At 36.8% G+C, this 25,866-nt stretch overlaps 1 long non-coding RNA gene and 1 other non-coding gene across 2 annotated transcripts; both read right to left on the bottom strand.

Annotated features, from left to right (window-relative positions):
• Nucleotides 1-20,501: 20,501 nt before the first annotated feature.
• Trnak-cuu (transfer RNA lysine (anticodon CUU)) lies at nucleotides 20,502-20,574 on the bottom strand. Its single transcript has one exon. It is a non-coding gene; the product is annotated as a tRNA-Lys (tRNA).
• Nucleotides 20,575-23,231: 2,657 nt separating this feature from the next.
• Nucleotides 23,232-25,803, bottom strand: LOC139786301 (uncharacterized). The gene is made up of 5 exons (XR_011722245.1): nucleotides 24,884-25,803; nucleotides 24,418-24,623; nucleotides 24,144-24,303; nucleotides 23,850-23,962; nucleotides 23,232-23,617 (listed from the first exon to the last, which is right to left on the bottom strand). It is a non-coding gene; the product is annotated as an uncharacterized lncRNA (long non-coding RNA).
• Nucleotides 25,804-25,866: the final 63 nt, after the last annotated feature.

Genomic DNA, 25,866 nt, shown 5'->3' with positions numbered 1-25,866 from the left:
ATAGACTTCCGGTTAGAATGATTCCGTCGTCGCGAGGAACGCGGATGTACGCACTCCCGATCATCCGGGGAATCGAAAGGTGTTAATCGTCGAACGGCCGAGACGTCGTGGTTCGAATGAATAATTGCCGCGTGTGTTAAACGTTCGCTGGTCGGCTGGTCTCTCGGACGATGCGAGATACAGGAAGACTCTAATGATATTCAGGACGGCAGTGAATGAGTCCGTTTGAAGAATCGAGATCGCAAGGTCGCGTTGCGGGCACGCGGTGCAAAAATATAAGGTGCACTAAATGCTGTTAATACACAATCGGAAATGCGAATAATGGCGATCTTTAATCCTTCGAGGTGCGAATTCTCTTCTCGCGAAAGAAGACTTTCCGCGTGTCGAGCGAATCATTGAACGAACATCGCTCGTGTGTCAGGATGCGAACGAGAACAGAACGACGGAAATAAAGGCTTGTTCTTTTTAACTGAACTTCTTGCACGGTTCATCTTTTCTCTTTTCCTCTCCAACGTGAAAAGAAGTTCAGCTAAAAAGAACAGGCCTAAGAATTATTTATATCCCGAATTTTTAGGCGGAGAAGAGATAGAATGCCAAGCATCATTTTAGAAATATGCGAACGCGAACGTGCAATGTGAGTCATTGTGTATTCCGGCAGTATGTTATATGTACCACCGCGGAATTAGTGCGCGTATCCCAAACTGCATCAATAAAGATTCATATTTCGCGGAGCGCGCATGTCGCGTATTACACGCGACACATTTCACGGTATTAACGTGGACTAGTAATTTATGGCAAAGCGGGGCATCATGTGTGTACCCTATTATTAAGCATCGCCTCGCTATGAGAATTTCAATTACGTGTACGGCGTGTGTTTATAGCTGAGGAGTGGCTCATTGAAACGGTCGTCACGGGTACTCGTAAACATTATTGATTGCGCGTATTAACTGCGCTAAATGTTACGCCGCGTACGAGGGAAAATCGTATACGAATGTATTCAGACTTGAATTTACTAAGGACAAAAGAATTATTGCAACAGTAGCGACTTATTAACAAATGAAGGCTGTCACGATACATCATTTCTTTAATTATTGCTGTAAAAAAGATGTAACGCAACATGGAGCGACTGAAAATACTTGGACTTTGCAATCTCATCAGAATAAGAAAGTTACATTGCTATGCGATAAAAAAAAATGTTTTTAGTTATGAAAGATTCGCTAAACATTACATGTTTTTGCTATTAAATATTTATCTAATATTGCGTATTATAATAAGAGAAAAAATTAAATGTAACTATGAACGAATATATCGTTTACTTTAAAGTTGTATATTTGCTAATATAATATAATATAATATAACTAATTTCTAGCGAGATATTGTATATACATATATGCAAAATATTTTATAATATGATTTTAATATGACCGGAATCTCAGCTTTATATAAGCACCCTTGCAAATACCGTGAATGTTTAGTGAATCACGGTTTTGCTAAAATTAGAGCTACGAAGAGCCATACACGAGTGCTGAATGTCGTGGCGAACGAGGCGAAATAATTTGAAAGAGAATCATTTCTATCGGAAGGAACAGAACAGAACATGTAATTCAAGCATAGCATGAAATTCAAGAAAAAATGAATGAAACGTGATTATACAACCGTATGGCCTTGCAACGACGAAGACGCATCGACCTCTCGTATTCTTTTCTATAAAATTCGGCGAAGTTTGTGTTGCAAAAGAGACACGTGCAGCAGAATAATTTAAAAGAAACTCGTTTTTGCCGGAAGAGGAAAGCAGAGAATAGCATGGAATTCCAAGAAAATGAATGAAACGTTGTTGCAAGGTGCGGACAATTCCAATATCCAACGGAAGAGTAGTAGTATAGAATCTCAATTTAGATACTCAAGTGTAACTGGTAACAAGTGCATTTCAACTTCACTCAGATACAGGTACTTTATCGAGACTCAGTGGTGCTCTGGTCCCACGCGATTCGTTGTTCTCTTTTTATATTCCTCTTTTTCCCGGGTATAAGTGCCACATCATCCCACCAGATGATGCGTTTTCTCGCGTTGCGCGCGTGAGGGATGGAGATTGGCTGCACTTCACGGATTTCGCGCATCATTAATGCGCCAGCGCGTGTACGTCGCGCTCTTTATGAATTCGATATGTTGCGTATCGAACAATCGTAATTATGTAACCGTGAGATGTGTGCATGGGGGGGGGGGTCCTCTCATATCGCCGCTCTACATAAAAATACATTCGGCAAGAGTATGTTTTGGTACGGAGATTCGTGTGGCTGCGAGGGGAGGGGGGGGGTAGCGGGTAGAAGTTAATGGAATTTTGCGCAACTGCAGCGGCACAGGGTTAATGCGAACTGACGACTACGCGAGTAACGATCAATTAACTAGAACGGGTACCCGCTCGGCCTTTTAATCCAATTAAAATTAATGCCTCCATTCCTGCAGACGCGCGCCCGCATTTCAGCGAGATGTATTGGCGCGATGGATAAAGAGGGAAAATTATTAGACACTCTCCTTTGGGTCCATCACCGTGCCATATCAATTTGATCTGTATCTGTTGGAATTTCTAACAATAAAATATTAAAGTGTTATAAAAACTAGAAAGAAAATAGAGTATATTAAATTAGTATTGTTTGAGAGGTTGAAATATCTCGATTGTTTATTTGAAAAACGATGAATTTTTTTTTGTTAATTTCCTCTCGTGTTTGTGATTTTGTGTAACTTTATTCCGAAGAATTATATGCATCGAGGATAACGCGGGTGTTCGCTATTATAATCTTTACGTACTTACAGATTATTATGGCGAATTCGAAGTGTTTGAATAGAAAATGAATCGTAAATAGCCAAATAAAAAAAAAATTAATTACGGTTCAACGATAATACCGCTTACCGCGATTGTCTGACGCGATCATCGGGGTTCGCCAATTGATTCAATTGAGGAGGAGATGCGGAAAAGAATCTCCCCTTTGCTCGAGTTCGCCCGCATACTTGACCGTTTTTACTCGAACCTAAAGCCAAATTGCCATTTTTAAAAGTGCTCGCTAATTACTGCACAAGTCGACGTTACAATCTATGTTGATTAAACATTTTTCAGCTCGGTTTACCGAGCGTTATGCACGTCCTCTAAGTTTCGAACTTCTTCTCTCGACCCTGTCTGTGTATATTACACATCTTCTGATTTGTCGATCCGACTTTTTGCTTTTTTCGTCAAGCTTCAGTAATCCCGACAGTAAAAGTAATTAAAGAACTGATACAAGAAAAATAGCTGATGGCATTGAGGCAAGAAGCGAAAGTAATATTAGAGATGAATGAGCGTATAGTTACATATATATTTAGTGATAAAAAAGCGAACCGTACGACGACGATAATGACGTTTCTTAAACATTTTGCCGATTTGGACCTTGCATTGTAATATCTCCACTCATAGGCCATGTAGCGAAAAAATAAAGACACTTATTAGTATTACATAACTCGAACCCAAGCTATCGATTGACTTCTACTTGATTGAAGTCTACTCAGAACTTGATCGGTTTAGCCGTTATTAAAATTCGATAATCTAATTGCAAGAATCTCTCAACTCGTCGGCTCGCGTATAGATACATGGTTTGTGTCTCGCTGCGTGTACACTTGGCGCGAGACACTATCATGTTTCTTGATGTATAAATATATACATATATAATAATTATGTAAATGTATAAATATAAATATACATATTACATAATAATCATATAAATAGACTAAAAAATATATATATGTGTGTGTGTGTGTGTGTGTGTGTATGTGTCGCATACATCTTAAATCTTTGATTGGACTTTTTGTCTCCTTTCGCTTTCTTTCGTCAAGCTCTAATAATTTTAATAGAAAATATAATTGAAACGTTAACATATTGAAATGGAACTAGAAACGAAGAAAAAAACTGACGCACGCGAAAAAAAACCGTAAATTAAAACGAATAGAACGAACATATATCCCTGACAAGTCTTGAGCCGATAATGATAATCTCTTCCGCGGATCGATTTCGTAAAAAGTCGTAATCGACTTTACTCACACGCGGCTCGCGTTTCTTTTCGCAATAATTTGTACGCCATAATTTATATTTGAGAATAACGAAACTTCGGATTCGAAAAAATCTGAAGTTGAACTTTCCTCCACAAAACTCCATCCTGTAGTTGTTAATTGTTTAATAATATATATATCTAATGTATTCTCTCTCTGACATTAATTTCTGGCCGATTATAATTTTATTTGATTTTTAAAAAAGTAAAATGTTATTAAAATTATATTTGTCAAAACATTTTTATTTTCTGTACCGAGATATCTCGTTATAAACAAACATCCAAGGAAGTATTCGTTAAAAAGAAATAAGTATGAAACGGAAAACGGAACTTCCGTAGTATTCTCGCAAAAGAAACTTTATTTCAGAATTAGAAGAAGATACTAACAATAAGTGTTTTTATTCTTGTCGCATTTCACAGTTCTAGTTCGTATTACTCTCGAAGCAAATAATAGTGCAGGTACATTTTATTCCGAAACTGTGACAACAAATATTCGACGAATATTTAATGAGATGACGGAATATCGTTTAACATGGCCAACATAAGATTTCCATATTGCGTCTCTCTCTCTCTCTCTCTCTCTCTCTCTCTCTCTCTCTCTCTCTCTCTCTCTTCTCTCTCTCTTTCATTGCAACTGCAGGCTCTACGTTATGACAAAGCAGCCGAGCTGCGAAGGTTCTCCACGCGCGCAATTAGAGGAACGCCGTAAAGCTGGCATTTACGAGCATGCAGTATTCCGCCGCGCGTATGCAAACGTCTATTAATAATTCGATCTCGTCGACGTTGCGCGCAGGCATGATCGATCGGTCGCATCCCGAGGGCGATATAGCGGGGACAGTGAAGACGGTCTGGTAATACCGAGGGAACGACAATGCAGAAACGTGCGAATTGAATCGCCACACGTGGCACCGCGCAACACGCAGCTGCGTGCCCTCACAATGTCGAATGTGCGAAAAAATACCGCGTCAATGGTGGAGTCGGCGGCGCCGTATCGCGGAAACCTTGACGCGGTCATCGCGTCGGCGATGTAAACGTTGTTGAATTCAGGGAACGGATGCCGTCAAAGATACCGGCGTCTGATATTTACGAATAGCGCATCTCGAGGCTTTTAGTGACCGCTCTCTGGGGTCCTCGCGATCACGACAGGATTTCGCTAAGCGGATGATGAAGAAGCTGTGTTACATGCAAGATGCGACATAATCTTTTAATAGAATAAAAAATAAATAAATAACAGATAATTGTCCTCTTAATAAAATAAAATCTTCAATAAAATAAAAAATAAATAAATGAAAGGTATAGACAATTGTCTTCATACAAGACTTTATTTGGCATAGAGCAAGTGGTATGAGTCGAAGGAGTAACGCTTCGAGTAACGACTGAGAACTAACTCTTAGTTTAAGAGGAATTTTCGCTTCATTGAATTTCGCTGCAAGAATTGATTGAATTTCCGTTGATATATTACCAATAATGCAACGGAAGTAATAATTGGCGTGGCTTCTTAAAAAACATAATAATAATAAAAATAAAACAGAAAGCATATGATCTGTTAGGATAGAACTGCGGCTTTTATGACTCGAAAACTCAGAAAAAGGTAAGTTTATTGTTAAACAGATAGTAAGGACTTAGATTTATTAGGGTTTAGTTTTTAGCATTTGTCTGGAAAAATTGTTTTGTTAAAAATTTTAGGAATATAAATACGTGAAATCATAAATACGTGAGATATAAGTTGTGGCACGTAACATCTGCGATGACAAAAAAATCAGTAGACGTTCACGAATCGGAATCGGGCGAATTATACTGCCGTTTTGAGAACAATATTTGAAAAAAAAAGAAAGAAAAAGAATGCAGTCACTATATAAATTTATCAAATTGAAAAAGAGAAAAATGCACAGAAGATCAACATAATTTTTCTAATCTTTTATGATTAAACTTAATTTATAATATACATTTAAGAGATTGATATAGATATTGATTTTTCTTATAATTTAGAATTTTTATTTTAACATAGAATTATTAAGAATCTTTTTTAATTAAATAAAAATGTAAACCATGAAAAAGGGTTATTATATTTATGATTGCAAAGTCAAAATCCTTTCAATAATTTTTTTATCTTGAATTAACTGCATTTTTTGATTTGTGATGTGATTTTAATTTAAATGCAGCTCGGCTTTTCTTTATTTTCTTGCTGATAAAAGTCACTATAAAAAATGAAATCAGTTTGTCGTGTGAGATTTCGCCAAATTTAATTGCTCCAGTTATTAATTCTTAGTAAGCAAAATATGTTAGCAGTATCAATAAGTTATACTAGAGTGGTAGCAGGTTCAATTAGATATTTCAGATTAGCGGATTATCTGTATCCGCGTATTAAATTTATATCCTATTGGCAGAATCTGCTGACATAATCTGACAACAGATTGACAGCAGAAACCAAGCTCAGTGGAAACATTTCATTTAAACGATTATGCAGATCTCTCGGTTTTTGCCGCATTCTATTACATTTCGTAGTATTCTACCAATGTATTCTACCATCGCAGATACATCGAAAAATTTTCGTTTTCGATTTGATTATCTGAGAACTTATTGCTTTTACCTGACACGCGACTCCTCCTCGTTTTCGCGTAATCCTCATTATCGATCAACAAACGCGTGGCCGTGTCGTGATCGCCGCCGTCGTTCCGCGTCTTCGCGCACTTCTCGCGGAGGACGAACGCACGTAACTTCTCCATCGGCTTGCACTGTACGTAACTGGAAACTCCGGAGATCTGATGAACGTTTAAATGAACGTGCGATCTCTCGAGGGCGATCCGTCTTGATCGAGCTTAACAACACGACGCGACGATCCAGTCCGCGCGTGAGAAACCGCGTCTCGGCGAAGCCGAGCTCTCCCTCTCTCTATCTCGAGATAAAGAGATATATGTATAGATCGAGCCGGAGAGACAACGAGCTGGCGAACGACGATCGACAAGTGAACCGGTCGCGGATAAGACGCCGCGCTTTTGTCGCTTCAAAATGACGCGACCGCCGATATATCCGGTATATCTGCGAAATAAATGAAACCACGTGACTCATCATCCTGCCGCCGCGCTCCTACTTGCTCCTACTCCAACCTCCCGTCCCCCCCGGCCTTCCCCCGCGGGAAGAAAACTCGCATTTGACCTAGAAAAATACGCGGCACCGTGCACCGAGGCGATTCTCGAGTAACGACTCTATCCATTTTTTCTCCATATCGTTCGAAGGCGGACAGGAAGCGTGACGACGGATGCGGTGAGCAGTGAGAGGTGAGAGGGACGAATACAGAAGGAGAAAGTGAGAGAGGAGAGGCGAGTAGAAGTGAAACAGGAAGATGTTGAAGATGAAAGAAAACCGAAGCGGGCAGGATACGCTTCCGCGATACCGGAAAATTGTCACGCAAATTTTTCCATGGTGACTAATTCGATGTAATCGTGCGCATCACGCATCACTGGTCAATTTAATTGCCGCTACGGTGATTTATATAGCGGTGTAATACAGTAATAATCTTTGGTACAGCATGGACTTCTCAATTTTTATTTACATTATTTTATCTGTCGTAAATTACGGATTTGGTAATTAAACTCTATGTCCCAAAGTGCAATTACACTGTTAAATTTACAGTATTGTCATTTTTAACCGTTCCTATAGGTCGCTATTGCTCCTATTCAATATGTCGTTAATTTAACTAAACCAATAAAGGATTAAAATAATACTATTTTGTATAAAAATAATAAATTTCGACACATATGGTAGAGTAGAGATGTGCGCGGAATCAAGGATTTTTTCATGTCGAATCGAATCGAATCGACAAAATTTCATTCGAATCGAAGCGAATCGAATGATTTTGAATCGAATTGTTGGAATATAATTTTCAATTATAACAATATATAATTATTATTGAATTTTAACACGTGGATAATAGGAGAATATTTTAATGTAAAAAATAATGAGAAAAACTCTATTTTTAATCGACAACGTTTGGCTATCAGTGTCGCGACAATTCGACCATTGGTTTTGGTCTTTTCTAAATTAATTTATTTAATAAAAATGAGATGCTTATATATAAGTATCAAAGATTATATCAATTTAGAAAAGACCAAAACTCATGGTCGAAAAGTCTTGACGATTAATTTGTCCAAAACCAATGGTCGAATTGTCACGACACTGATAGCCAAACGTTGTCGATTAAAAATAGAGTTTTTCTCGTTAATCACTTATTGGCGGAACAAACATATACTTTTCTGTTAAAAAAATTATATTGATTATATAACATAAATCCTTTTAAAGCAAAAAATATATTTAAATATTTAATATAAAACTAATAAAATATATTTTATTTAATGTCGCAGTAACTGCGAAACAATTAGGCAAAAATTCATATAGATAAATTATTAAAATACTTTAATGTAGTATCCATTAACGTTATCCAATCGCATACATAGAAATTAAAATAAATTAATATAGTTTATTTTATTATCAATACTCGTAGCTCACTAATTTTTACGCATATTCAAACTTATACTTACAATTTGATAGGGTCTCATAGAACATGTCAAAAATAAGAAATGCATTTTTTGACTGCTACTTAGCTTCTTAGTGAGCGGTTTTATAATATTGGATGCACGCACATTAACATGACTGTACTTTTGCTTATTAACGGAATATATGATTTTATAAATTTGGCAATATTAGATATATGATTCGTATTGGGACTATCTAGAATCAAAATTTTCGAACAGTTTGGATTCGAATCATAGAAATTCGAATTCGAATAGTTTGCACAATCTCTACATGGTAAACATAATAAAATGTTATCTAACACAAGGTATTGATTTAAACTTTATTCTTTAATATTTAACATTGTAGGGCATAATTTTTTTATAAAATTATGAAGAAAATGTAGTCTCATCAAGTGAAGTTATTATATTTAGTATTACAGTTTTAATTATTTAATATCCGCAGCGACAGAATCGTAAACGTTGGTCCGCAGATGGTTGAAGCTTTGACTGAAATCAGTGCGAATCTGTGCACGTGTTTTTAGAGAAGCTTCGAATCGTTAATTTTGTTTAAATACCAATGCTGATCCAAGCGTATCGCAAGTTTTTGCGGTATTACCGCTTGCAGAGACCGCGTCACGTGTCACTTTAATACCGTTTGAGTCTGTGACTCACGTGCCGCTGGGAAGCGCTCGAGAATGTTTTAAGAGTCGAGTACGATCGCACGATAAAAAGTGGAGTAAGGCCGCGCGCGCGGCAACACGAATGGTTAATTTACATAGGAAAGAGCAACGTTTCCCCGACGTTTCTCGCCAATGTACGCGTTCGATAACCGATGAAAATTACCGCGGGCACCGCTTTATCTGCGACGATAATTTCGCGAGGTCGCGAATAATTACCGTCGCGCATCGAAAGACGACGGCACCCGTCGCCGCCGCCATAATTGTAAAACAAACATGCGAAAAGACACGCGGTGTTCCGCCGTGCGACGCAATTTCCAGCATAAAATAAATTACAAACTGTGCGTTAACATTATCATTCGTTCCATTTCGTAACATTTATTTTTGTAGCGCCTGTTCTTTGTTGACAACCAGTTTATTTAAAATGCGCTACACGTCGATATACGTCTGCAAACTTTTATCAGATTCTATCAGAGTTACAAATATCATTTTATTAATCCATCAATTTACGGAAAGACCATGGTTTTGCTAAATTATTTAAAAATTAGGCCAGATAGAGATCTGAAAATAAATTATGTTGAATCTAAATAATTGTATTGTATGCTCATAAGTTGATTGCTAGAACGTCAAGTTCTTTTTTGCAGTATAATTATCATCCTGATTAAGCGTTCTAAATATTTTGATAGTTTAACATAATTATCTTCAAATTTGGCCTAATTTTTATATACTTTAGCAAAACTTTTCCATTTAAAACAATCAACGTCAAATTGGATAATAAATATATAAAGTCGTTAAAAAAATCATTTGTTTGAAGGACTTTGGAATCGCAAACGTCTCATTCAAATAACAATCGTCGACGACACAATATTGTGATATCGCAATCCGCAGCTGCGAAGCTGCGGGATCCAGCCAGCAAGTTTGTAACAATAGTATCTTATACCGGAGAAGTGTCATCCGTATATGAGCCTCGCGGCGCACACGCGATGTTTGCACAGTCGAATGACGGATCGGACGAAAGTATTCTTATGCTGAATCGGTTAGGTATTAACTGAGATTTTTTTATTATTTATCGTGCGTGGATGAATCAGGTTGCCGAAGCGGCTCGTATGTCCCGCTTGAGCACGCAATGCCCGGTGCATAAACTTATTACTCACGCGCGCACGTGTCCGCGGAATACGTTACCGAACATGGCTATTATTAAGATTACGTGGCAACGTACCCGCGAATTAAATCAGCATGTCAGACACGACTGGAGTGATATAGCCACGTTGTTCCCACTCAATATTGAGTAAGACCACGATTGCGATCGTCGTCATTCTCACGACAATGTCGAAGAACAAATATTAAAAGAAAGAAAGGTATTATATTTTACCGATTGATTCGTCGATTGAATACGCGCGTTAATTCAATTTATCATTATCTGTAGAAACCACATCTCCCCATGTCCGTTATAAACGAGCATGTATCGCGGGCTTTTGTCAGCGAAAAATATTTCGATTAGATTGCAAATTAGAAATTGAGACAAGTGGTACATTTGTCCCCCGGGACTGTTCTTTTAAAGCATATGTCGGCGTATGCTTTAAAGAACGTATATTACCGACAACAATCGCGTGGCGTGTATGCGCGATCGATGCGCGAGACAAGAATTCATGAGATGCATTATGGATCGCTTCTCGGAAAGATTTACGTTCACGATCGTCGGAGATTCATTCATCTGTGCGGGAGTTACGGCGGCGCGGCGGTGGACGAGCGCGACGAGAACAGAGAGCTGTATGCGCTCCGCGTCGAGCGCGTTAACAATCGTTATGCATATACGGTAAATAAACGCGATGCCGCAAGTCAGCCGCGGGCTCGCTCCCGTCCGAGTCGATTTGCCTCAAACGTGTCGGTAGCGTTTAAACGTTCATCTAGCGTTTATAAACGACGCGCTCGATAAATTTTTATAATCTGACTCACACCTTCCGCGGGAGAGATCGTGCGTGACGCTCTGAGAAAACACCACGCGTGGGTAACGAGCGCGTGTCGAGTTACTCGAGTCAGTTTTCTAGAACTATGCCGGTCTTACGCCGATTTCCGCGCTTGACTTGAATTTTACGCTCGTAGAACGAGTGGCCAGTCTCAAGTGTCGGAAAAAGATACTTAGGAAAAATAGTCACTCGCATTAAGGCGACTAGAGAATCAGATTTTCAATTTTTTTAAATTTTATTTTTCGAAAGTACTAACAGTATATAAGTATTTGTTAATAAAAAATATTTTTTTTCTACTCTTTACATGTTGTATAAATATACCTCAAAATTTCACTTTTGCACGTTTAGTCAGTTTGTTACAAAATATTGTCAAAAACAAGCATAATTTTCCGGTAATCTGACCCTCCAGTCCCCTTAAAGCTAATTTCTCGAGCCCTTAAGAGGGTATTACTCTGGTTTGAAAGGTCGTAAAAAAGGTATTCAGGAACTTTTTGTAAGGAAACGAAAAAAAAATTAAGCATTAAACTTAACATGTTCTTTTATATAGCCTTATTTTACGAATATATTTTTATTTTCTAAATAACAAAAACGCTCTTCTTTTTTATGTTATATCCTGATCACTAAGAGCTCGCAAAAAAACCATATATATATAGATGGTGAAAATAATTCTAGCTGTTCTAGGTATCTGAAATGCAAAAACCAAAAATTTTCTTATTCAGGAGAAATGTAGCTATCGTCTAAGCTAGAATAAATATATGTTTATTAGTTATTTTTCTTTATAAAATACTAACAAAATTTTGAAGAGAAACTGCAGTATTTTCAATAAAAAGGCCGTCATTTTGCCCAGAATGAAAATATTGGTTTAATTCTAGTTCAGACAATAGCCACACTTCTCCCTAATAAGAAAATTTTTTGTTTTTGCGTTTCAGATACCTATAACAGTTAGAATCATTTACACTGTCTATATGCATTCTTTTGCGAGCTTCTGGTGATCAGGATATATCATAAAAAAAGCATTTTTTGTTACTTATTATTAGAAAATAAAAATAAGTTCTTAAAATAAAGCTAAAAGAACATATGCAAAGTTTAACGTTATTCACTTTTTTCGTTTCCCTTCAAAAAATTTCTAAAAAATACTTTTTTTCGACCTTTCAAACCAAAATACTTCTTTAAAGTCGAGCTTAAATAGAGTTGGATAAAGAAATCAAAATTAATTAAATTAATTTATACATGAAAATGCAAAACTGTTAAGAAAAATGGAAATAAAAAATTAAAAAATTTCTTATATTCTTGCGTTCGATGAAGTTAGATGAATCGAGATCATTGAACTGTGATCTAGATTCGCGAATGAGATATAAATCCAAAATGTTAAGCGACGATTTGGAAAATTACATTTTGTTTGCATGCATAATAAACAAGAAAAAGAAGAGAGAAAAGTTAACACATTATTAATGTGATTATTAAAATCATATATTATTAATGTATTATTATTCTTATAGATAACGATCAACAAACAACGTTGTATGTTCATAAAAATATTTGTAAAATTTATAAAATTAGTTTAAATAGAAGAAAAACACTCTTTTTTAAGTTATTTTAATAATAATAATTATTTTATTAATAATTATTAATATTATTTTTAAATCATTAAAAATAATATTATTAATATTATTAATATTATTAATATTATTAATATTATTAATATTATTTTTAATGATTTTGGTAGGTAAGTCACACGTTGTTTTCTGTTTCAAATTATTCTCATTACAACGTAGAATCGCGCGTGTGGGATTGTTACGTGCAGTTTGTCGTGTCGGGGGTGAAAAGTGCGCGTCAATTTCGCGAATAATTTCCTCTCTCCGCTAAAGATGGCCGCTCCGCCGCGCGCCGCGGCCGCGTCGCGTCGGCTTGATCAATACTCCCTGTCTCGTGTACAGTTTGGGGCCAGGTATCTACATTCTCTGCCTGTAGCTCGCCCTCACTCGGAGGAGGGAAAGAGGGTTTATGACCCGTCGTCGGGCAGATCTACCCCACGATATCGGCAAGCTACACGTAACGATTTTATTGCTTTCGCAAGCACCGCGCAGGCTTCACCGAGTTCCGTCGTGTGCCTTCGCGACCGGAACCACCATTTGCATTGCGTCATAACGGCGAGATTTCGTGCCATCGCTTCGCGATCGAATTCCGAAGTAATGTCAAGTTAAACAAATTAAAATATTCGACGCAAGTTCGAATGACGTAAGTTGATAATTCGAGAGTTTCGCGACTCAAAATATAGCTAACAGTCCATTTATGGAAATTATGAACTTATTGCATTCTCGCATTTAACTCAAATTTTTAATTCTACATGAATCTCGCTCTTAATGATTAAAGAAACGCAAATATTTGAGAATATCTAGAACGTATTAGATAAAACCGTCCATAAAGGAAAATTATATTTCGTGAAGGTTTTTTTTAAATTAAAATTCAAGTTTACCAAACTTCAAGCAATTATCCAGAATTCGGAAAGTATCGTCCACATTTCACTTGCCGAGAATGCGAAATAATCGATGCGTCACGTTTATCCGGCGTCGAGAATATCGCGTAACTTCCATGCGATACGATTTTCCGGAATTATCAACGTATCGGATCGATAGGGATCGTAAACTCGAGGAAAGAAAGGAATTAAGACGACGTTTGTATACATCTGTACGCACGATTAATAATCAATGATTTATTTTAAAAGATATATCTTAATCCGACTCTGTTCTTAAATATGAATTTATAATTATTGTACACACGTTACATGTATAAAAATAATATAAACAAATGATCGCAGAGAACACAATTACTCTGACATTTTCGTACAAGAGATTCAAATTTTATTTTATCAAATCGTTATTTCTTCCTTCTCTCCGATCTTTCGCTCTTTTAATCATTTAGTTTCCTTGATGGTTTTTCTTCTAATTCGGTTTACGGCCACGACACGTCGAGACACAATGAAAATACGGCAGACAATTAACGTAAGCTTTAAAGATAATTATCTGCAATTAAATAATCTGTGTTTTCTCGATCGTCAGTCCGTGAAGATAATCGCGCGAAAGCAAACGTTTATTCGTCGCTGGGCTTTTAGCGCTGCCGTTTCATGTTACGCCGAAATTTACAATATTTCCGCGAGCGCAAACACGAGCGCGTGTGCCATTTCGGGCCCGACAAACGGTTGCTCTGATAGCGCCTAAGCTGCTCTGATAGCCATTAAGAAAATTATAACGAGTCGAAATCGTGACCGCAGGAATAGTTCCGACCGAGGAAACTCACGGAAATCGCCTTAGAAACGCGATAGCGCTCTATGTATATAATATATTCAGACGAATACTTATGCATTTCTCGACCTCCAAGCATAGTATTTACTGTTTAGCTCAAAAATAAATACTCGAATAGATAAAAATTCTAACTTTAGCTTGCAAACAACGTGAAACAGTCGTATTAATACAAAGAACGTATAGTTTCCGGCAGCTTTGCAAAACCGTCGCGAACTTCTGCCGTGTTTAATTTTAACAACGGACAGAATCCGGAGTCGTTATTTGCTCAAAGAAGAGATTTTAAAACTAATCATTCCTTACTGCAACTTTTTAGTATTTGATATTTGAATTTTACTTTATACTATATTTTGGCAAACACTCTAGACACGCTAGACTTTTGTGAGATAAAACTGAGCAACGTCGAGGAGATTTCTCAATCGTTTCCTATAATGCGCAAATAAATTTAATTAATTACCTCGTTAAACCGTTGCCAGTTGTAATGCTTCCCTGTACTCGCGTCGATTCATCAAAAGACACGTTTAAATTTAACGTTTGACAACCAATCAACAGCTGATAAACTGCACATCTCCATTAGACGTTTAACGTATTCGATTTTCACGCACCCTCGATTTAAAAAAAAGGACGATTCTTGAATCGTATATTTATTTCAAAGTTAATAAGTTTCAAATAGGATTCTTTACGCAACTTATCGCAACCGCAACGCGTTATCAATCCCAATCGGCCTCGAGTCGCCGTAATCCCCACGAGTGTGCACCGCAAAGTGTATAAACACCACCGAGGGGACAGAGAGAGACGCGTGAATTCCCTTCCGGAATGATATTTAATTTCTTCAGAACTCGCGCACTCGCGTGACTCGCCCCCATCGACGAAGAACCGTTTTTAGCACGCGCCGTGATAGAAGCAACGTGCGCTTTGGCCGATGACCGGCCCTGCAATGAGCATACATATAATTCGCACGAAGGAACCGATGCCCCAGGCGTATCACCGTCTATACATAGCGCGGCACGCGCGACGCGCAGACGCCTGGCGTATGTCCCGGCGCTTTTGCCATCGCGGTGGGAATAAAAAAAATAAAGAATATTAGACATTCCTCCTCTCCTCCGCGCTCCCTTCTCCGCGGATCGAGAAAAAAGTCCTCCCGCGATCGTCCATCGATAAATCGATTTCTCGTTCTGTCCAACGTGTAATCCGAGTCTTGAGCCGAAACGTGTCCGTCTCGTCCCCCGCGCATTAGCTCTCGGAGGGAAGAACGGGTTCTTTCTCTCCGCCAAGAGTGCCCGTGACCTAGATAAACACGGGGGACTCACGAAAATAGCTAAAGATCGGCTTTCGGGAGTGAACTACTACTCTCTGACTGACCTACCTAATGCCCCTCGTAAAGCATGCGGTTACGCCGGCAGTTTTTCGAATTGATAAATGTTGTCGCGCCCGGTTATACCTCTTCCTTCGACGTTTAGCACGCGATATGCTTCTCGATACAATTTGGGGTAAAAGTTTCGTACTTTGCCGGGGCTACAAGAATGCCACGAACATGAAAATCGTTAATACGCGAAAAAAGTATATTTATATACCATACAATTAATTGTTATACATGAAATTATATATGAAAATATATATGATACTTGAATGTAATAATAATAATTATATACGCAATTGTTTTATATATCTCTTTAGTCTTATCGCGCCTCGTTTCCTAACTCTTCAAAGTGCGTTGACACGAACCATAATTACGACGCGAGGGTTGAAGGCCAGCCGCCGTAAATCAATTCAACGCAAATTCGCGCGCCATTTTTGGGTGAACAATTGATTTGCAATACCGCGAGGGAATCTGATAATTCGCTATCGCTCACCTTGTGGATCGCGTGTAGGTGTAGGTAGCAGCGTAATATATCGAACAGATTGCTCGGTAAAAGTAACAGTGTTCGCTAAACAAGATACTCCGCGTTAGAAGTCGAGGCGAGACTAAAGCCAGCCTCCTTAAGCATTTCTGAAAATAATAATTAACGTGATTTATTCGCTACAGCGGCTCGCTTCGATATCCCTAGCTGGCTGCGTCATTACGTAATCGTTCCTTCTTCTCGAAATGAACTTGTATGGCGCTCGGTCGCATATCCGCTCCGCTGGTGATACGATAAGAAAGAATGAGATCCAATCCGAGAAGCAGTAAGAGGAGGTCAGGGGACACAACGCTTCCCGGGAAGAAGTTGATAGAGAGAGGCATTATCTTCCTAACAAGTTGTCGTGATTCATGCCACTCATGGCGTATACGTGTACGCATTTTAATGAACGACATTAGAAGATATTGATAACTGAATTTAATATCACAAACGATACCAGAATTTATTACTCTTCAAAATAGATATAATCTACAAACGTAATAACATTGTCCAATAAAAATCTAAGCAAAATAAGTCAATAAAAAATATAAATGGAGAAAAAACAATCAACGTTATTGCGAGATTCATATAATTTTTAACATTCTGCTGTGTAAAAAATATTGTTCAAGTTTTGAAATTCAACGCATTCTTATTTTTATATATATTTCAAAATAACAAATTTTAATTTTACTGCTTCTTTTAAATTTTTATTACTTTTTTTCAGATTGTGTTTGTATAAACGCATGCATATATTTTTTATATTTCTCACAAATTGTGGAAAATAAGCAATAGTTCTGCTGGAAAAGGAAAGGGAAAAGGAAAGGGAAAGGTAAAGCTCTTTCCTTCCCACCCCCTCATTTTCGTTTCACGTGTCAAAAACGTACGGTCGTAGTTGCCCGTCGTCAGGGATAATATCGATTCGGCAACACACGCAAGCGTGTACAGCCCTACGAAATTGGGTCGAGTGTCGCGCTGTCCCGGTTTTAGAAGTGGTCCACGTTGTCTAGGGTCGATAGCTGTAGATATGGAGTCCGAAAGTAGGTCATCGTGAGAGGATTCCTTGACTTTTCAAATTTTCAATCAGTGGAACAACAGGAATCCGCAATTTGGGGAGTCCATTCGACCTCGGGTGTTTTAAAGAGAAAATATAAACGTGAAACTTTTAAAATTAATCAAATGCGCGTATTGTCGATACGCCCGCTAAAATATTACCGATGTATCAATTAACTACTCGCTGAACGAATGCGTATCCGGTGTCCGCGGAAGTAGCAAGCTAATAACGTTCGTGAAAGCGATCGGTAAGTAGTAAACGCCCGGCTTAGTCAGACACGGCGAGATCTCGTCTCGCCGGACCGTCCGCGGCTCCATACCGCTCAATTCTCGTACGCGCATACATCGTTTCGCGTTACAACAACAAAGTTGCTTGTACGTGACCCGATATTTCACTTGCGTGACCTGGCCTGTGGATCGTGTTCCATACCGAATTCCGTTAGTGAATCGTTACAGTATAACCGGAGCGGCGAGAACGAGACGCACACCGCTTCGACCGGCGAGTTATCAAAGTGTAAACGTTCGATTTAGAGAGAGAGAGAGAGAGAGAGAGAGAGAGAGAGAGAGAGAGAGAGAGAGAGAGAGAGAGAGAGAGAGAGAGAGAGAGAGAGAGAGAGAGAGAGAGAGAGAGAGAGAGAGAGAGAGAGAGAGAGAGAGAGAGAGAGATTAAGATATATATACACTGACAAAATTTACATTGCAATGATAAACGCTGCCACAGGATGTATTCCAATTTAACACGATTATCTACTGATTTATCACGAAAGAAATAAAACGATTTTTTTTTCTTACGAGATGTAGCGCAATGCATTGTTCGAAGAAGTCGATAGGACATGTGTCATTGACATTTACTTGCGACAATGACATTTACTCGCTGCGTCCGTCCTCATAATATAATAATTAATTTAACTTATATTCTTTTATGCATTTTGTTATTATTAATTATATATTTATCAAGTAAGCAAAATGTACTTTTCACCTAATCTCATATGTATGTATAATTTATGTACAAATTTATGTATATAATATAAAAAGAAATTAGACGGATTATCAATTTTCTCATACTGATAACAACCAGCCGGCCCGGCTCGTTGTCAGCAAAGACATTTGATAGAAAACGGAATAGATCTCCCTCGATATTTTTTCTTCTCAAAAAAGTCGGTTTTAGAATTCGAGAATTACTTCAAGAGAATTAAAATTAAAATGTTGCCACTGCGACTTTCGAAATTACTCGATTAACTCGATAGTAATTAAATATACCATATGTATATGTGTCATGTGTGTATTTAGATATTTTATATTTAAAAATTATCTTATTCAGTGTCATTAGTATTAATCATGAATTCACTTTATAAATGAATGATACACAAATATCAGATGCAAGTACGTAATACCCTATATAATGTGTCATTATATAGGGTTACTGTCCGCTCGCAGGGCACGCGAAATGATCCGAGATCCAACATATTTCTAACAGACACGCAAGAAACTTTCGCGCGTAATTGAGACGAATCTCGGCTGGAGACGTCTTGATTGAATACAGCAGACGTTCAATTAGTCTGAGTATTAATTGAGTGTATCAAATCCACGAGATAATTTCGTCCTTAATGTATTTTACGAATCTTCGCGAAACCGAATCTCGAATTGACGAAATTCGATTACTTTATTAGGTCGCGGATTAAATACAATGTCGGAAATCGTATAAATCTGATACATTGCGATAATGTCTAAATAGAAACGGAGTATGTAATAACTGGTTTTGTCAATAATGATTCCTTAATTATAATTAATGACATCAAAATATTTTCTCGTTTATATTTTAATATATTGAATTGTTGTGAATGTGTGAAAAAACTCTCTTAAAAATATTACAAAACCATGAAAAAGTAACGGGTGTCAATTAACGATATTTGTCGTAACGATAACGTCAAAGAGATATTTGATATCAAACTCACCCCAATGTCTACTGATAGACGAAGTTCTTTCGCGGCAAATATCGATCACTGTTATCAAACGTCGCACGTACATGTTAAAATATATTAAGATTTTCAGCCATCAAATAAACCTTTTCTAATAAATCATCCAACGAAAACATGATATGTATATCCTCGACCGTTGGAAGTCAACGCGACACTGATTAAAGATCGCACGCAGTCGCACCACGCAAAACCGGCCAAATAGTCAACCTAGAAACACCTTTCTTTTTCTCATCAGCGTATGAGTCCTTCGTAATGTGTTCTTTAGCTTCGACAAAAACTCTGATATAAATCAGCTGGGAAAGAAATAAATTCTTTGCCCGATCAGGGACGGCCTTTCGTCTTATACATGCACCTTACGCCGCGCGTCTAATTCGCAGATGGACGACCGGCGTAAATGATAGGTGACTAGTGTGACTACAGCCATCAGAAATGTATATCCTGATGAGAAAGATAGAAGAAAGAGAGATAAGACGATGAAGCGGGTAAAATGACGGATTATCAATTTTCTCATACTGATAACAACCAGCCGGCCCGGCTCGTTGTCAGCAAAGACATTTGATAGAAAATATAACTTTCTAGAAGCCAGAAGAGACGAAATTGGCATATTTTTGAAAAGTTTATATTGAAAAAATTGAATTTATTTATAAATAGATATTCTAAATATAAATAAATATTATATTTATAAATACTGTAATATTTAAACTGATAATCAATAATAACAGATAATTGGAAAAAATTTAGTGTTATTACAAACATCGAGAAAAATTGACAAATCTTATATATATTCGTCAACTTTCTCTTCTTTTCCTCTGTTTATATTATTTTAACTGCTTTTTCTATTTTTTAATAATTAAAAATTTGTTAATAAATAAAAATTTATTAATTTTTAATTAATAAACAAATTGACGATTTCTTGTTATATCATAAATATCTATTTTGATATTATAAGTATTTAATTTAAATAAGTTTATATTTATATTTAATTATATTTAAATTTTAAAAGATTCTTTAGGCACATTATTTTTTTATATAGAATAAAAAAATAATAAAAATTTAAAAAAAAAACGCCCAACGTGGGGCTCGAACCCACGACCCTGAGATTAAGAGTCTCATGCTCTACCGACTGAGCTAGCCGGGCTTGACGACAACTCTTTTTTAAAAGGCTTTTGAAGGCAATATGGGAAGAATCTATTAAGACATTTTAATTATAAATATTAGTACGAGAGAGACATACATATATAGTAATATATTTTAATAATTGTCATAAAATATTAATATATTATTAAAAATAATAGCATTAAAAAAATCTGTAGATAAACATATTAATGATATTTAGAATTTTGTAAGCGTCAATTTCATCTAAAATTTTTCACCATATGCATTATTAACATCAAAATAATTGAAATATATTTCTAATAATATTCAAAAAACGCATTTAACATTTAAGGAAAAAAAATCTTCCTTAATTTCTTCAGTTCATTTTACATTACTCGACATCTGACGCACGGTTCCTGAAAAATATATAGAACACGTCGCAAATTCTTATTAATTTTACAAATATTTTTTATGTTATTATGACGTAGGAAATTATGCATAATTTACATAATAGAATTTTGTCGCGCAAAGCTTGCATAATGTGATTCCGAAATTGACTTATATTCGTGCTCAACTTGTATGTGTGCTTAATAAGGCAATCATATTAGACATCGAACCTTCCAATTAATCTTCCCCGGTTGCAACCACCATGAATCGCTTTGATTTGAGGTGCTATAAGTGGGATTTATTTTACTACGCAAAATTAACGGGGAATAAAAAGTTATTAACAATATTATCAACAAAAAATACGATTTTTTTTATTTTTTCTCAAATATTTCGAAAACTAAGTAAGATAGGATAACTAATTATACATACCTTTTTTGTAGAGCATAAAATTATCTACAATAATGATTTGAACAACATTTATCGTTAAGTCAGTCGTTTAGCTTGTACGCGCCGTCAAACTCCGAAGGTTTGTTCGCGTCGGATACTCCAATAAACACCAAGAGCACTTGGATCACGGATAAAATGTGGAGATTGGAGCAGATGAGTTTTTGGAGTGCGTTGGAGTGATTAGGAGCATGGTGGGGCATGCGACGCGAACAAACCTTGAGACTCGAATCCCGAAAACCCTCGATTTCGTCGTTTTTTTTATGTTGCGCCGATGATTTTTTCCGTCATTTAAAATAGAATTAAAAATCCCCAAAAAATCACACATCATCTGAGAACTACAAAGAATACTTTTCATGGTGCAACCGATTTTTTAGACCATTTTTCTTTAGTTTGTAGCTATGTAAGCAAAAAATTTTGACTTTTTGGAATAGTCTTAGTTTTTCGCTGTTTTCAGGCCTTAAAATTTATTTGAGACGAATTTTATCATATGCATCTTGTTGCAGACAAAATTTGCAATAAAAAAGGACCCTTGTATTTTTTTCGTACGATGAACGCTGATTTTTTTATTGACGCGCAAAGTTAACCAATAATTTCTCACGATAACGCTTAAATGTACCAGGAAAAACGGAAATACGTAAATATTAAAAATCATTTTTTATTAATTATACTTCATAGAAATAATTAATATTATAAGATAATATCTGTCTATGATAAATGGAACAATCTTATGGAATATATTTTACGGAAAAACAAAGATAATTCAAAATTATTGTAAATTTTAGAATTCTTTCCGTTTTTCCGTAAAATATCGTCCATAGGGAACCCAGTCATATAAAAGCTAGAGTCCCTCTAATTAACTCTAATAAGAGTTGCGACACGGAGCTGCAACTTTTGATTGGTTCGCATTTTCGGCAAAAGCACGAGAAACAGAAAGAGAAAGAGATATGAAAGCGATATGAATATATATCGCTTGTACAATATATTGCTTTCTCTTTCTCTCTTATTTTGCCAAAACTCAAGATGTCGCGACTCTTAAGCGGGGAGCACACACTTCTGCACAACGCATAATGCGTAAGCATAAGAAAATTGATTGGTCCATACACATGTGCATAAGGAAATAGACCAGGGAGTAAAGGGCCTCGCACACAAAATTGCATAGGCTGCATATGCATAGCATAAGACCGCTAAACCAATGAGCATCTAGCATAAAGTCGCCATATTGATTTACATAAGATGCTCATTGGTCCAGCGGTCTTATGCTACGCTTATGCTAAGCTATGCATTTTGTGTGCGATGGCCTTAAAGCCCGGTGTCCACGATGCAAGAACTGTGTCCAAGTTTCGATTTAAGCCAATCAACTTGCAGCTCAGTTGATTGGCTTAAACCGAAACTTCCCAGATAGCACAGTGAATTCCTAAAATATTCCTAAACTTTTCTTTTTTCTGAACTGCAATTCTTTAAGAATTCATGAAAGTATACTTTAAGAATGATTTAGGAAGTTACATGCACCATAATTCTAGTTCCCGAAAACTTCTTAGAGTATTCATTTTGAATTATTTCCTATCAACAAAATGTATACTTTATGAATTCAAGAGGATTATCGTTTTTGCCCGTTCTAGACTGGAGAATGATCCTACTCGCGGCTCATCCTAGTGAGTAGTGTAAACGGATAGAAATCATGGATAATTAATCAATGATTTTTATCCGTCTACACTACTCATTAGGATGAGCCGCGAGTAGGATCATCCTCCAGTCTAGAACAGGCATTTCAGAACAGAGAGAGGATTAAGGGTGCGTCATTAACGCTAATATCTTTCCGAACGCGCCCTAAAAGAACCCAATAAAAAATAACAAATTATATTGATATAATTTTACATTATTATTTTTATTGATATAAAATAATCTCGGTCATATATTTATTTAATAATACTAGCGTTGCGTTGCGTGTCAAGTTCACGGCAAACAAATACGTAATGCCATTGAAGGCTGTGCGATCTAGCTCGACTATGCGCGTGTCGACGATGGTGATGGACTCCAATCCTGAAGGCCCCGAGCCCGCAGGGCGTTCGGTCCCAATTGTATCTCGCAGGCGTTCTCGATGCGCAGATGAGCGATATTGACCCAAAGAACTGCTCGTTCGTCAATTTAGTGCATTTACGGGTAGTAAGTAAACAAATAATGAAGAAGATTAATGGAAAAGTCGCATTCTCATACTGCGTTTAGTTATGCCCGATCTCGATCAGGTTGTCCATCTGAAACATAAATTTCACACACACACATATTATATATATATATCTAATATATGAAGAATATAATGAAGTATTCCGTACATTCCTTTAGACATTAATTTTAATTTCTTCAAATCTATATAATACATTGTAGCACAAGACGTACAACAATGGTTGAAACATTATCAAAATTAGAGTCAGATATCGGATTATCGTAGAATCAATCAAGAAATTGAAATTGCTATGATTAACTTACGATGTTCTTTCTTGTCCCCTTTTTTTCACGATCTTTTGCATGATTTAACCATGATTGTATGGCATCTTCTATTTTTTTCATATTACTTGAAGAATGCAACGACGCCACGGAAGCTGTAAAAGATCGAATATTACTTACATAGAATGAATTTTTAAAACAAAAAATGTACGTGACTAAAAAGTAACAAATTTGATGATTAATACTAAATCTGACTGGAAGATTTGCATATATGTACACCAAATATGCAAACAATTTATGTTAATAAAATATTCGTGTTATATAATGATGACTTACTCAATATGAGTTTGGAAATGAGGAAATCTTTAAAGCGAACGGTATTTTTTTGTCCAGTCCAAGAATATTGAACAGCTAAATTATCCGTCATTATTCTCTTCATCGCTCGTCTTATATGTTCCCCAACATCCTTACCACCTTGTTGTTTTATAATATTTTTCTATATAAACAAAACATTTTCCATGTTTCAATAATAATTTATTTAAGCAAATTATGATTTGTAGAAATATATATCTGTAATAATAAATGAACGTAGTTGAATAATTATACTCACAATTTCGACTGAATTCGCTGGCTTCTTTATAAAATCGTGGATAAGAAGAAAACGAGGGAACGGCCTCAGAACGCGTTGTAAAACCCTCGACGAGTCCTCGACTCGAAAACGCCGCGTTTCCTTTACCTTCTGGATGGCGTTACGTCACGTACCGGCCATGTGACCGAGCTTCGCAGGCTCGTGTTTTGTATATTTTGTAGGTGATTCTGTAATAATAAAGGTTATTAGTTAATAATAGGTTAATGATATATACATATAGTTAATTAACAAAATTTAATTTGATTATATTATAATAGAAGAAAGAACTCTCTCTCTGATATTGAATAGGAATCATACAATTGTAAAAAAGAATGATACTACTTATTATACATGCAATTATATTTTAATAATTTATTTAAGCAAATTATGATTTGTAGAAATATATATCTGTAATAATAAATGAACGTAGTTGAATAATTATACTCACAATTTCGACTGAATTCGCTGGCTTCTTTATAAGATCGTGGATAAGAAGAAAACGAGGGAACGACCTCAGAATGCGTTGAAAAACCCTCGACGAGTCCTCGACTCGAAAACGCCGCGTTTCCTTTACCTTCTGGACGGCGTTACGTCACGTACCGGCCACGTGACCGAGCTTCGCAGGCTCGTGTTTTGATATTTTGTATCTGCGACGCACCTCGAGTCCCGAGACTGCCAAATAAATTCTCAGTGTTCCCTCTTTGTGGATCACTTCTCACGCCGGCGATAGCACGTGTTGAAATGTTAATTTCTGTTCACGATGTTTACATACATATATGTTAATTTTTCCGTAGGAACCGGAAAAACGAGCCGTTTGTAACGCACGTTGAAGCAATAAGTCACCTGCGAGACGCCGACAAATTAACGTGACAAGCGTCTCTCAAACGGCGTCCCGTCTATCTCCCTATTTAACCTGCTTGTTTTGTCGATAAACCGGCGCACCACCTCGACAACAATCACGGTCTCACTACTGCGATACACTGCGACGAGACGACCGAGACGTGAACATACGCACAGAACATATATAATGTACCGTAACGTGTATACGCAACTCGCGACTTGACGCGACTGAGCGACCCCGGCCACACAACACGTACCGCGGACACCAAATAACAAATGAATATCCAATGAGAGGTTACCTAGATGTGGCGGGAGAACGAGATAGGATTTGTACATATTCCTCACAAATTCTTAAAGTATTCTCAGCACTAAATCGTGAAGTATTCATTATATGAACTTCTGAGGAATACTTTAGGACGAATTTGATGTGATTAATTCTTCAGGAATTCTTCATGTATTCATTTTTATAGTTCTGTATGTATTCTTTAAAATGAATTCTCTATGAATTTCTATTCACTTTTGTGCTATCTGGGTTGGACACAGTTCTTGCATCGTGGACACCGGGCCTTAAGCCTTGTGTACACGATACTA

Source organism: Temnothorax nylanderi, unplaced genomic scaffold (assembly GCF_030848795.1).
Source record: "Temnothorax nylanderi isolate EJ_2023f unplaced genomic scaffold, tnyl_v1.0 TNYL_tig1005_pilon, whole genome shotgun sequence".
NCBI lineage: Eukaryota > Metazoa > Arthropoda > Insecta > Hymenoptera > Formicidae > Temnothorax > Temnothorax nylanderi.
This window is presented reverse-complemented; position numbering and strand designations above follow the sequence as displayed.